The sequence below is a fragment of the Pararge aegeria genome, chromosome 12, assembly GCF_905163445.1.
Source record: "Pararge aegeria chromosome 12, ilParAegt1.1, whole genome shotgun sequence".
Taxonomy (NCBI): domain Eukaryota; kingdom Metazoa; phylum Arthropoda; class Insecta; order Lepidoptera; family Nymphalidae; genus Pararge; species Pararge aegeria.
Genome location: NC_053191.1, coordinates 12,710,951 through 12,726,992, shown reverse-complemented (window position 1 = coordinate 12,726,992; position 16,042 = coordinate 12,710,951).

The window sequence follows — 16,042 nt, the reverse complement described above, 5'->3', positions numbered from 1 at the left end:
AAACCGAGTTCGAGCCATAACACGCACCACTGACTTTTCGGAGTTATGTGCGTTTTAATTTTAGCAATTTAAATATCACTTGCATGTAACTGTAAAGGAAAACATCGTGAAGAAACCTGCATGCCTCAGAGTTCTCCATAATGTTCTCGACGGCGCGGCGTGTGAAGTCTGCCAATCAGCACTTGGCCAGAGTGGTAGACGATGGCGTGCTCTGTAGTGGCCGGTAACGGGTTGAAGATTATGATGAGGCCCTACATCTACGGCTCAGGTTGATGGACACATGATGGCACATTGTAGGACGTGTTCCTACAAAGTGCCGTCAATTATTTCCGGAACCGACAGGATTTGAACCTGCGACTCTCTGGCAATCGCCGCCTGAGCGCTTTTCCCAATTAAGCTACGGCTGAATCGATGCCGAAATTAGTATATGCCTTTTACGTCAGTCTTATAGCGACTGTAGCGTCATCTAGTAGGAAACGTTGCAGTTTCGATCTGCGTTTTCAAAGGTCCATATTACAATGAGCCACGTTTGAAACAATAGATTGTCATCTTTTGCTTTGCTGCATTGCTTTTTTTTTTATAATTTTATAATTTTTATTAGTGTTTTTACTTTAGGTCAATTATTGCTATAAAAAAATTGCTCCACGTTACGGAACCCGTCGAGTGTAAGTCCAACTTGTACTCACCCGTTTTTTTGCCACTTAATATGAATTTCATTATTTACGAATGAATGAGTATTTTAACGTGTACCTACTTATTGAAACCGCTAAAATCTAGATAGGTACTATTTATAGCTTCACAAATTTGGCAGTTGTGCTTTATGATAAGGCGGATGTAGGTATAGATACGAAGTACTGGGAACATTTAATAAATGATTAATACCTATCCTGTGCTGTGTGGTGAAGTTCAATATACTTATATCTAATTTTCACTACAACCTGTCTTCCCGCGGTTGCCGTAGGATGCCACTAAAGGGCATATAACAGCTTCTTCTGTGCTACTACTACAAATCTACTGCAATCATCAAGCCGTCTGCACAGCGTGGTGATTATGAGCACACCCTCGTTGGGCGAGGCCTTTAGCCTAGCTGTGTACTGTTAAAGTCTATTGATAATTAATACCTTTCCATACTAATATTATAAATGTGTAGGGGTGTTGTTTGTTTGTTTGTTTGTTTGTTACCGATGTTCAGCTCAACTTTGAACCGGTCTTACAAAAGACACATGTAGCTTGCATCCTGGAGACGGACATTGAATAATAATTAACCCTCAAAACCGGAAATTCCCTCTCTGGAGGTAATTGAAAAACCCAATATAAACGCGAACGAAGTTCAGTATAATATACCTTTATTTTGACACAAATAATAGTTTATATAATACACAAATATTATTTTATACGAAAAATTTATTAAATATGTTTTTATACTTAGCAGTATATTTTTTTGTGTTATTGTACAACTACTTGTTGCCCGCGCTATTATGTCTTTTTACATTTCCCGTGGGAACCGTTAGTTTTCCTGTAGCCTTAGAACAAGATGTCTTCGCTCGCAATCGAGGAATTGATTTCGAGTACTCAATCTGTATCCTGTACTTGTGAATTTGGTTTCTCAAACGTTCTGTCAAAAGCCCGAGATAATTAATTGTAGGCAAATTCGAACTTTAAATCCATAAGCTTAAGATCCATTTTACTCCGCTGTTCAAGTATTCCATACTCGAAAACTTATCCTTGATTGCGAGCAAGAAAATCTTGTAGTAAGGCTACTGGCATAAAAAGTAGTGTAGGTACGATGCTGTAGGTGAATTGACGTAGTATATTTATAATTATTTATTATATTTATTATTATTTAACAAAATTTATAAATGAATTTTCTAAAGTCAACTTTGGAGATGTTTACTTTACTTTTATAGTTTATGGAGCTATAATTAAGGAACGATAAAAACTATCGAAATTATTTATAGACGTTAGGTACGATTAAACATGATTTCATATTTGAAGTAAAAATAACTTTTCACACTTTGCCCACACATTACGTACTTACTTATAAAAAGCTTGGCTGTCAAACACCACTAAAAGGACAGCAAACTATACCTCTACCTACCTACAAATTTATTTCAGAGTTGAACAATAAAGAGTTCCGTTACCAAAATGTTAAAAATTAACCCACTATATACTTTGTAGATTTTTTTGAAGTAAAACTTCTTTAGGCGCGACTAGGGAGTAACTCAGATTTTTTCAAACGGAAGTAACGCTTACGACAGACGTCTGTGTAGATAAAAAAAAAAAAATTGGATTGGTCGTAAGTATATGTCATATACTTACTCCACGCTCCTTGACTTATACGTCAGCTAGTGGCAAATATCGTAATCAATTAGGATTATGTAGTTTTTGACTTTATCCATTACATTACAAAAATACAAAATAGTCGATGCTTTCCTCATTATAATGTTAGCATAAATGTTACTACCTAATCTTTGCTTAATAGTGTACCGAACCGAGCCTACGAGCTGTTACCCATGATTTCGGTTTAGGTATTACAAATCCCGCGTTTTCGCTTTAATTATTATTTTTATCATGTAGTACTTAGCTTTTGTGTACAATGGTGGCTACAATCGGTCTAGTAATTTCTGAGATTATTGGTTATAAATAAACAAACAAAAAAATATTTCCTTTCCTATTTGTATATTTTTTTATTAATTTCGTTTTCTGACATTTTTATATTTTAGGTGTTTATATATATATTTTATAGGTAGGTATATAAGTTGTATCTATGCATCCTTGCAACACAAAAGTCAACATGTTGTTGAAAAAAAGTGTTTGACTACTGATTCAAGGTTCAAACCATGAGCTTACTTAATTGAAATGCAAAATATTGTTGTTATGATATAAACCATCGTGAGGTAGGATTGCCAAATATAGTTTCATTATTTGCTGTTGTAGGTGTCAATTGGATTATCAAATAAATTAGATCATGCCGGATAACCCATCTGTCGACTTCGTTGCGTACGATGATGTAATACTCATTTTGATCAAAAGCCTATGACTATGAAGACAACTTGTAGGGCTCTAGCATGTGCGCCACGATATTTATGTCTTGATGTTTAAATAGAGATAGACGAAAAAATGGGTAGCATAACTCGCTCTTGGCGCTACTCAGTGGCGTGCACTTCATACATGCACAAAAGCACTGCATACCCTAAAATTGATATTATAACTCGTATAGGAGGGGATTTTTTGCTCTTTTACGCAATGTTCCTGTTGTATGCATACCCTGGTGAGAAACACAGTGCACGCCACTGGCGCTACTATGCTCAACTGTGGACCGTGTGTGGTTTTTTTGAAGGTACTTTTATCCCTGTACGTTTTTATGTTAATTAACCTCGTGCCAACGTTAGCGTTAATCACATTTTATATGCAGGACCAAACATCCAAGTTTCACAACTCCATATAAATTTGAGAGACACATCCACTAACTAAGCAACCAATCGACTTGAATTTAGCCATAGAGTTTGTCGAAAGGACGGAAAATAGCATAGACTAAGGTTTATCACAGGAAAACGAACATTTGTAAAAAGAATCGTAATAGACTGCTTTCTTTGTCCCCGTTTATTACGCAGCTAGCAAGCTCATAAATCAAATATTATTTAAAACTACAAATGCGAAAACACCTCAATAGGGTTCAAAGATGAGCCGCGATTCGTAGAAATTGCAGATTTTGGACTACTCATTGGTTTTTTCATTCACATATGAAAAACCAATGAGTACTTGGTATGAGTAAGGATACGGAATACGGACCTTGAGCCATTCTATAACTAATTCTAAACTCCAAGAATTGTAATTTCTCGTTGCGCATTTTTTAACTCTCCACATAAAAACAACGGGGTGTTATAAGTTTGACGTGTGTGTGCACGTGTGTGTGCCCGTAAGCGTGCGATTCTAATCTTGATGTAAATTTGCACACACGTAGCTTACATCCTGAAAAGATGCTGGAAAAGTTAAGGGTTACCGGATTTAAATTGAAAAAAAAACATTTATTTATCTTGGTGAAATTTGCATTGAAACAGTTTAACAAATTGCACCTTGGAGACGGCCAAAGAATACATTTTATTCCAGTAAAATGAAGGGTTCCTCCGGGATTTTTCAACGTGGCGGGCAACAGCTAGTAAGATTAAAAAAATTGCGGCGGCTATCTTGGATTTCAAAAATAATATCATATTCGTTCTTAGCCACCTTGAAAATGACGCGTATCGTTATATTGAAAACTTATAGCACAAAACGTTAGATAAAGAGAATATCAGCATAATGTGGTGACACTATAGGAATCATCTGTCCTCGCCAGCGTTTTTCGATCGAATCGAAGTGCGGTCTTTTGCAAAGTAGGTACATACATTGCTAAAAGAATAAATAATCATTAGTAGATAATATTAAAAGAAAACACTTGATATTCGATGCATTAGGATATAACCTATAACGATTGCGAACGAACAAGCGCGGCGGCATTATTGTTAGTCATACATTAGCGGAAAATATATGCGAAATTGCAACAGATATTTAATTCGAACGTATTTCATATCAAACTTATTCATGCAAGAATATATACATACCTACATAGCCTAATTACAGCTTCGCTAAGTTATATTCTCTATTGGTTGTATCATTGTATGCTAGTCTGGAATCTGGATAGTTATGTTTAGTACTTAGAGTTTTCAATGAAAAGTGAGAACAGACGGAAAATCGTGATCAAGTTATTTGAACTTATCATTTCCGTGCTTTCAGTCTAACAAGTAACGACAGTCGTTTATATTAATTGATTTTTAAGCGCTACCCTAGCCCTTTCTAGCCCAAATAAGTTAACGAAGCTTAGTTTTTGCATGATTTTATACCTACGTAGGGATATTATATTTACATCCGATTTTAATATTCACCTGTTAAGTAAATAAGTAAGAAAATATCACCTAGTTATAAGATTTATGTGAAGATTTGCATTCCGTTAAAAATCATTAACTATCATTTTTTTGATAATTTTTTTTTTAAGTGAAGTAGCATAAGTATAATGTATACTGTGTGTACCTTTCCATGCCGCACCGCGGCGTCATAAATGCTTCTTTAGCCGCGTTAATATTTGCGTCCTGCGTGCGACCGATCAAAAAGCTTGCTCGAACGAGCGCTTCTTGATTGGTCGCACGTTTGAAGCTTGAATGCCGCTATAGACGTCCTTAACCTACGTTCTTTATTAATTGGGATGCAGATTGCGGATATAGCGCTTTTGCTATTTCCTCTTTATGCAGAATCTAATCGAATCGAATCACGAGTCCTTACCTTGGCACCTTTGTTCAATCTAACGCACGGTTTAGTACTCATCTGACCTCACTCAATATTGTTTAGAGATGTATACCTATCTAAATTTATTCAACAAATTTGTTGTTTAATTTTAATGATGTACCTAGAAGCTAAGCTGTATTAATATTATCCTATACTTTCGGTATTCTTAAGGGGTTTTAAAATATTTTCGGTTAATTTAGGTAATTTCACTTAACGAACCAGGCGTTGAGATGTATTTTGAAATACTAAATTTTTATTATATATTCACCTTTTAGTCTATTATTATGTATATAGGATAGCCTACCATAGAGTATTGAAAATTAATCTAGATAAGGCAATTAAGCAGTCGTTATCCAAAACTATAGTAATATACCGAAGTTTCCAATTCCAAAATTTCTTAAATCAGGTATGTACATAATATAATACTTAAATAATAATTTAAGATTTATTTTAATATATCCGTAACCTTTCTATTATGATCTGTCTACCTACCTACATTAATAAAAAAATAATAGGTAAATATAGACCAATAATTATGTGTGTATCTATCTTAAGGCCGATTTCCAATCGCTAAATACCTTTTTTCATGTATAAAGATAGTTTTCCTATTGTACAACTGTCAAAACGTCAAATTTATTTTTCTGATAATCTATATGGCGATTGAAAAACCGACCCTAGTTTAAATTGTATAGTTTTATATATATGGTTAAAATACCGAGTAAATAATATATGTAACCGACATATCTACCGAATAAATAAATATATATGTATAAGTAGCAAGTAAGTACCTACCCATTAAAAATATATCAGGTAAGATATGCAATATACCTCTTTAAATAATAAGCTTATGTGTAATAGTTAGTAACTTACTGATTCGATCCTAAATTGCATTCTCTAGTTAAAATATACTTGCAAGGATATAAGTACCAGTTTGCGTATCAATAAAGATCAACCATAGAGACATAGACCTATAGTCTGTTTTTTGTGTGGATAGCAGTTTTGAAGCGAGGGATCGCTGCGACGCGACGGTGAGCCTGTGTCTGACGCCCAAAATACCTTTAAATTACATTTACACGTGTATGTGTGTACGTTTGAATTATGAAAGTGTATGTTAATTATTTTTTTGATGTTGTCTAGGTTCATTATCTTTTTTATGTTGCCATAGTAATCTGTGAGCTAATTTGAACTTAAATGCAAGAACATTTAACATTTAAGCTCAAATTGTTTGTTACTGCATAACTTTTATGACGCCTTAATGCAGTCTAAAAGTTAATTTAGGTAAAAATTACTTTGAGACGGCAATTGATATTGAAATCAAGAAAAAATTGTATACCGGAAGGTTTCCTTTATTATGAATACTTTCCAACAGCTCCCTTAACATCAAGCAAGTATGTTTGACTTCTGCAAATGCCTGTGCCAGCTATCTTACCAATCCTCCTTATTTTATTTTGAGCTAAGTAATTATACTTAACTTTTTTTTTGTAGCAAAATTGCGTAGGTACACAGATAAACCGAAAGGCATCATCATCACTCAGGCCTCATCGTCTATGTTAGACGATTCAAACATTGTCTCGGAGGCATTTTCTCCTGTGACTGTACAGACCAATTCGTGAGCGAGTTTCGACCACACTTGCTACAGCAAAAACTCACGACTACCGACGCATTGGCGACGCTGATCCGTATCTTCGCTCTCCTCAATGCAAGAACATCAAACCGACAGTATCTCTACATTTTTTAATCATGCTAATCAAAGAAATAGTTACCGAAATAATCTTTAAAATTAACCCTATTGGTTGAATCGGTGCCATTCAAAGGTTATAATAATATATGCATTTTTTTAATCCTGTAAGACATATTCAAGAATGCGATTTGGAATTGAATCCACTGTAAGAATACAAGAACACCAATTCTAAGTATAGTTTTAGATACTTTAAAAGGTTTTCTAAGTGTAATTTTATCATTATTATATCTACTACTTATAGATGTTGTATACCTAGCGTATATTTAAAATTATATTGTACCTACGTAATTATACCCACTTATGACATATTGTTGATATATCTGATAATTGCATCCAGCTAATTTAAATTTCGTTATAAAAGTACTTATGTGATTTGAAAAAGGTTCGGCGCCGCGCTGGCATACTCTTCAAAAATCAATAGCTAGGCAAATAGCCTACGTAATCTTACCTTTGCCCAAGGGCGTACCCAGAAGGGTCAGGGGAGGGCAGCAGCCCCTATGTTTATATCCATTTTTATTTTAACTACCTATAAAGCAGAATCATTTGCGGCTGTTTGTACTTATGCTTCATAACATGCCCCCCCAGTAGCTGGGTACACCCAAGCCTTTGCCCAAGAAACCCATCAGAAGTTAAGGTTTTAATTCCAATAAGTTTTATACATATCTTTCTAAGTTTCTTGAAAAAGTCATATACAACCAATTTAAAAAGTATTACGAAGTTAATAATTTTTAACCATATTTTCAATCAGGGTTTAGGGAAAATCGTAGCACATATACCGCTTTATCAGACGTCATATTCATTAACTCAGATCCCAAGATTGCCCGCCAGGGTAATATTCTTGCTCTGCTAGACTTTCCTCGGGCGTTCTACTCGATTAATATAAAACGAATGCTTGCTAAACTTTATCACTACCGGTTTTCTTCAGCAACACTGCAATGTTTCAGTAGTTTTCCTCACAATAAGATGTAAATAGCGGGACTCTAGCCTGTTAGTAGTTCCTCAGGGGTCAAGTTAGGGTCTTCTTTTATTTATATTGTCCTCTGCTGATATAACTTCAATAATCATTTATACGCCGTTACCCTTAAAATTTATATTCCTGTTAATCAAAAAGATGTTATTAACGCAGTCGAAGAATTGAATAAAGTCGTTGATAAAATTTCACTGTGGTGTCTAAATAATACTTTTATTCTTAACCCTCTTATGTCTAAATTTATGGTTATAGGTTCCAAAAAGCAAGTTCGTAAGATTTCGTTAATCAGACAAAGCTATGTATTGATGGAGTATATCTTCAACATGTTAGTGATAATCGTAATCTATTACTTCGCATTGATTAAAACTTCGTTTCCAAAACCGGGCAGTTAAACTGGTACGCAACTTTTTTTATAGAATAAAAGTGCTTGATTAGATCTAACATTAACATCAATCTTCAAATTAACCTTTGTGACACGTTGAAACCAAATTCTTATTTTTAATTTTTTAGGTAAATCGTGGCGATTAATCCAGCTCATACAAAACGCTTAGGGCCGATTTAGTTTTACTATTCTGCCGGGATCTCAAATCACTCCTTTTTTAAATGAGCCCGACCTACTTAACATGAAAAATAGATATCATGCTAGTAGGCACTCTTCGGAGTATTTAAACGAAAAGAACCAACATACCTGAATAGAAAATTAGTTTGGCGCTATAATAGTACCACAACTATCAATGCCACGTCACATATGTCTGTTCGTTGCAGTTTAAAATATCTTGTTACCAAATGCTGAAACTAGATCTCGACGTTTTCGTAATCCCAATAGAAAGTTTTGCTTTAAAAATAATTATCGCTCTTATCTACGGAACATCCAAAAATCGAATGTGGCAATACTTACCTTACAACACACTTTATAAACAATTAATTATGAATTGACAAACACACTTTTCCATTTCTACTAAAACTTAAAACTAAACAACGTGTAAATGAAAACCGAAATATACTTCAGAGGCATTAAAGGTACTTTATTTACTGTCTCTGAGACTTATCTGTGAAACCGAAACGCTAATGGTTTTTGAATAAACCATTGCCATGGTTTTTACTGAAAGAAATGAGATACTAGCGCTACATGAAAAGTAAAATCTAGTGACGACTCCTGTCACTTCATTAGGTACGCGTCGCGTAGCGTAGGTACTATGCACGTTTCGGTCTTTTATCTTCAATAGGGTTGTCATAAATAAACACTGAGAATGTTTTTAATTAGTTTGTATGGTAAAATAAATATGATTCTTTTGATTTAACATTTTTACAGGGTGATTCCTTATATATTATACTCATGCACGCTTTAACAATATTTCGTTATTAAAACAAAATAAAATCTTAAAACTTATTCCCGCACTAAACCAAAACATTAGCAAGTTTAACTGGTTATGGGATTCCGGATACCACTTCTGGTTTTAAGAATTAGATACGATGTACGAAAAAGATTTGAATTTTATATTTGTAATTACCTATGCATTAGTTTGATCCCAACGAACAATGAAAATCAATAAACTCAAGATTGCAGTAATTCTGTACCATAAATAAAATTTGTTTTAATTAAATCACTCTGGTTTTTAGGGTTCCGTATTTGAAAGTTGCCTCAGTCCATCTGTCAGTCCGTGGGCTGTATCTACATGAACCGTAAAAGTTACAGAGTCAAAGTTAAAAACAGAATGTGTACTTTAATTGCGGGTTTAACATATAAATAATAAAATTCAAACAATAAAACTGGAAATGGCCTACTCCCTATACAAGAAACGTGTTTTTAGGTGCGGAAACTTTCACGTAGAAGTTAAACTCGCTCTTGGGCTTTTTTTACGTCCAATTGTCTTCTGAAAACCTGTTGCTTAAAACTTAGGAAGAAAACGCCTCATGCATTTAATCGTCATTCCTCCGGAGATTGACCTGCGCAGTGGAAAATTTTTGCAAATGCACGCGAATTAGTGTGATTATATTAGTCATCTTATGCCCGCAACTTCGTCTGCGTAGAATTGATGATGTTTGGTATGATTAAGAAGTTTACCTGCGTCTCCAAAAAGCCGAAGATAAGTTCAATAGTTCAAGTTCAGTAAAAGGTTTTTGGGGAAAATTTACTCCTTCATGAGGGTCAGCTCATACTTCACCACCCCTAAAAGTTGGATGTTTTGAATTAAAATTATTCAACGAAATGCCGTGCCTGTTACTTTCTAATACAATCGTCTTTCATACATCAACTTTCATTAAAGGTAGATTTAGATGATATCCTTTCTTGATTGATATATACGAGTACCTACTCTTTAAAAGGGATCTTTTCTAAATCTAAGGTTTTTAGACTTACTTACGTGCCATAAAAAAATCTACGGTAAACGTTTTACCATACAATTTTTGCTCTTTTTACGCTGTGTATGCAATTATCAGACAAATCAATTTAACCGTCGTAGATTGATGTAAAACTTATTTATTTTTATGTATAATGTGTTATAACTGTCACTCTTTATTAAAGACTACGACGGTATTGATGGAACAATTGTTTTATTTTATATCATCACACGCGGTCCCTCGCGACTTCGCCTGCTTGTGAGTCACTCTTAAAAGACAGACATGCTGTCCCGGACTTTATTCTGTTGTACATTGTTTACGCAACGCACGCATCGGTAAATTTCAAAAGGAATATTTTTTCCCATTTTTGCAACAATATTTATTGATACGCTCTTATCTAGTCATTTTAAGTTAAAAGTAAGCTATAGCTTTAAGCCTTCCTCGACAAATAGACTATGCGACACAAAAATATTTTTCCAATTTTAATTAGTAGTTCCTGAGATTAACGCGCTCAAGCAAACAAACTATATTTTCATAATGTTAGTTTAGATAAACAGCTTAAAAGAAAGAGGCATGTGTTTGCTACCCTTTCTAGCGCAGCTGTGAGCACTGTGATCTCCCAAGTGGGAGATCTAGGGTTTGATTCCCGGCAATGCAGTTTGGGAATTTATTTAATTTCAGAATTTTCTATGGTCTGGTCGGGTGGTTAGCCATATTATTAATTAAAATTTGATTATTAAAGTAATATTAATGAATATAAATTTAGTAAAATATATTAGTTGTAAAGCATAATACACCGTTTTCGACGTACCAATATTGCACAAGAAAAATAAAACAACAAAACATACCTAATGAATAAATTAAAATTGAAACTGAATCGTAAATTGAATAGGTATGTACATTGTACATATTAAAAACTGTTATTAATTAAATTAATTATTCAAATATATACAGGTAATGTAAAATTTTACTAAATGTATATAATTATAACGACCTCAACTCCCGTGTTGGATCCCCGGCAGAGGGATTTTCTTTGGTCTGGTCTGGCCTGGGTGAAAGCTTCGGCCCTGGCTAGTTACCACCTTACCGACAAAGACGTACCGCTAAACGATCTAGCGTTCCGGTACGATGTCGAGTAGAAACCGATTAGGGATTTAATATAACTGCCATACCCATAACAGGTCGATATTATGATATTTAATTAATGAATTTCTTAATGACAACGTTGCTTGGAAGCAGCCGGCTCCGTTTTCATCTCTCACAAGATAGAAAAATGAATGGTAAAATGTAAATAGTAAAAGAGGAACTGAAGAGTTTGTTATCGGCTTCTTCTCGGTAGAATCTGCCCCCCGAACAGGTGGTAGAATACTATAGATTATCTCCGTTTATATCTTTAGCTTCTGATATCTTAGATGTTTTTTTCTAAAGTACCGAAAGGCTCATTCGCACTTAGTCGCTTTATTAAATTATAATTAAGAAACCTTGTTGTGTGCAAATTACCGACCTGTGAACTCTGAACTCAGAGCTGCAGGGCGATTCTATATGGTAATAAATATTTGCATTGGTTACGTAGTTATGTTTACCGATAAAGTGGGCGGTAGGTATTTTTTTCATTATTTATTCGTAATCAACGGCGTTACAATAAATAGTTTCACTTAAATCTAGGGCAATAAAAATTACATAAATATAAGATGATGATAAGTGAACACGTGTATACGTAAAAAAACAAAACAATTAGACCAATCGATTAAAAACAACCAGTCGAAAAATTTATTCGTCACAGCTTGTAAAAATGCGCACACGCGCCCGTTTGTTGTGTGTATGTTCGTGTGTGTGTGTGTGTGCGTGCTCTACTATTACTAAATCATCTAAGATCATCCCATAACCCTACTGATGGCTCACACCTGGGCAGAGGCCTCGACTCGAGATTCGAAGGAGGAATAGAGAGCATAGATCCTCTATGCTGCTCCAGTGCGAGAGGGAGGGAGGAATTTCGATTCTTAGTGAAAGTGACCGGGACGGGACGCTTTTAAGTGCTCTTCAAATGAAGACACGAAGGTGGAACTTTCTGACTTCCAAACTCCGGTAAAACAATTCTTGGCAGAATACACTAATACTTGGCCGTTTTTCGGCCGTTTTTCGTTCTTTGATCTACTAATAGGAATAATACATAGATTTGTGGTGGTCTCAACGTTAGCCAACTAGATGGCGCCACAAGTTCCTTATATGTTACATCGCGCTATCAAAGTTTTTACAAATGACGCCCATGTATTCGCATTGGATGCTCGGTCCCCGAGCACAACATCAGGTCTGAGGAAGATCCTCGCAATTTTTATAGCCGAGCACATAACCATCAGGAATCTCCCGTACAGACCAGTGAAAACTTTAAGGTTCGGAAATCGTTCACACCGAATGCACGCAGATCGCAGCGATCCTACGCTTAAAAACTCACGCATTTACTCGCTGCGATCGATCGCTAGGATTCGTTTGCATTGGGACCTCTGAAAGCTCGTGCAAGTATAATTCCCGAGTCAATGATTTAAGCATAAATTAGATATGTGCGTCAGTATCTTTTGCAAGTAGCTTGCACCAGTAACATGTGCAGTGGCATACAGAGTATGCAAAAGTTACGCACTAAGCGATTGATTGATTGATGATTGAAAATACTCTAGTAAAGCTTTAAGCATAATTTTTATGCTCGCCACAGAACGTTTGCAATATATTATCGGACGTTATGTACGCGGTAGGAGGAAGAAACTCGTGCGAGACTTACGCATGTAAAAAAGCGCCAGGTTGCATAAAATCACCTGTAATGCAGGTATATTATAACACAATATAACATAGACCTGTATGTTCCACTTAAATTACTAACAATATACATAGGGCACTAATTAAATCAGTATTCATGCCTACTTGAGAATAATGTAGGTACAATTAACTTTGTTTCCTTGTGCTATAACATAAAAAAAACTTAATTAATGTGTTTTATTTTACTTAAACTCATCACTGTTAGGTCACTTTTTATCATTCAAAATAATTAATCATGTTAACTTATTAATATGTCGTATGGAATAAGTAAACTGTTTGTAAAATTGTGATAGGTATTATTAAGGTTTAGTAACGATTTGCCGCGACCTCAATTTGGGAAGTGTGTTTAGCCTATTATCTAAATCTAAATAGGAAATTCTTGACCTACCAATGCATACATTTAAAAAATGTGTAAAAACGCATCTAGTACAGCGAGGTTACTATACATTTGATGAATTCCTCAATGACAAGGTAGAATGGAAGCAGCCAGCCTCGCTCTCATCTCCCGCAAGATAGCAAAATGATTGTAAATGTTGATGTTGGAAAAGAGCAACTACTGAGTTTCTTGCCGGCTCTTCTCGGTAGAATCTGCTTTCCGAACCGGTGGTAGAGTCACACAAACATGCATACTTGACGTTTCAAAAGTGCTTATAAAGTAGGCCTACTTGAAATAAATGAATTTGAATTTGAATTTGAATTTGAAATCCCGATGGACAGGTAGACTGATGGTGTCGATGATGAATGATTGTTATAGACGTGTATGTGATTTCAAAGTCGCTCGCAACGTAATTTATGCACAAAGCATTTGCATAGCCACTGATTTCGCATGTAACCTTCATTAGTAGCTCGTGCGAGTATCTTGGGCAAGTAGCGCGGGCGGCATTATTAGCTCGGGAGAGTTAGCACAACACAACTTACGCGAGTGCATTTGCAGGTGAAAAAGCTTTACTTTACACACGATCTCCGAGATCACTGAAATCGCTTCGCGATGTAGGTATAGGACGTTAAAGGCAAAAAGATATCCTGTTTATGAAGATCTATATATGTTAGACGGATCAATTATCTATGTAGGTATATACATCTCGAAGCACTATTAATTATTTTCAAGGTAATCTTTATCTATACTTATAATAAAATCGTAGAATAGCCGTGTCTGTACATTCAAGGTTTTTGCGAAAAGATTACTGGGATACGTAAGAAATAAGCAATAGAACGTAAAAATGCAATTTTTGCTATTTCTGTCTGTTTGTCTTTATGCCTTTTGGTTTGTGTGCGCATCGCGCTATAGCTACAGAACGGATTTAAATGCAATTTAGTAGATTTATAGCTGAAAGAGAAAAAAAAAATTTTTCACAAAGTTTCTGTAGATGTTACTTCATAAAATAACTCCGCCATATCTTAGCCGATATTCAGAATTCTTCTTATAACCGAACTAAGGTAATAGATTAATTTTGGCAAAATTTCTTGATTATTATTTTTGGTAGAGGAAATAACTTCCCAGCGGAACAGCGAACTCCTCACTTAAGAAAAAAGGAAACATGATGAGAAAACTATTGGCGATAAATAAAAATGACTAAAGAACTACATGATTAAAGAACTATTTATTAGCTCCAAAAAAAGTCCGAGAAGAAGTATGTCTAAGTATGTCACAATAGCAGAATTTGTGTCCTAATATTTTATTAGATCGCCGGTACAAATAAAATTTATTTAATTTTTTTATTATTCGATTTAAGTTATAAAAGCTGAAACTGAAGTACATTAAATTCTCCTTCAAACCTCCAAAGTGGGTCTTATCTATATACTGACCCCAGTTATCATAGCTTACCCCGAATTATCTAGATTGGAGCCGGACCTCTCTTTAATAGACTGTTTGTACTTTAAAAACAAGAACAAACGCACGAAGTCGCGGGCAACAGCTAGTAAACAATAAGGAAGAATAAACAAAGTCTGTAGGTGATAAATTTAAATTAAAACTCAAAATTCTTTTATTTTAAGCAGACTTATACTAGCACTTTAAAACTTCATGTCTGTTTGTTTTAGTTTGTAGCAAACTCTACCACCACTGATTTGGAAAACAGATTCTAAAGTAAAAAAAGCTCTTTTCCAATATCAAGGGAAACGGGTGCTTCCAAGCAACCTGGATTAAGAAATTCATCAATTTTTTTTTTGACCTCGCTGTAATAAATTTGTTTTAGTACATTGTTTAAAGTTTAAACGTAGGTATGCTTTGATACGTCCAGAATTACCTCAGAAATCGAATTATTAAAGCATGTACTCAATTCGATGAATGACTTGTACTTTTCCCGGACCATATTTATGTCCATATCTAATAAGAAGATTTTTTTATATCCATTTTCAATTTTTTTTTTTTTATCAATTTATTTTATAATTAAGTCACTATCACCAACAAATGACTTATTTATAAATTTTATCAATACTGTGAAGCATACAGAGAGTTCCATTCTGCAGACAGATCAGTGCACGCGAGCGTGAAAGGCCAAGATTCTTTATTCCGGAGAAGTAAAGGTTGCAGTTACTTAAAAAAACTGGACATAAAAAAATTACCCTCGTATACCGCGTATATTAATAGTGTAATTTATTAGTCAATACAGTAAAAATAAATAGTAGGTAGGTAAGCAAAGTTCCTTGCGTATAGTGTATCCCTACATAAGTAGGGAATTAAATAAATAAATTATGTCATAGACATCATAGTTGCGTGAAATGTTAAACCAATAAACTAACTTTCACTTTTTTTATTTTTAGTACGTAGGTTTTTTAGCGTAAAAAGCACAGCGTGTGAGTCAAATTTTCTCAAAGGATGTTAGAAATTCTACGTAAATTCGTTTGCATGTTAGGATGCAAGT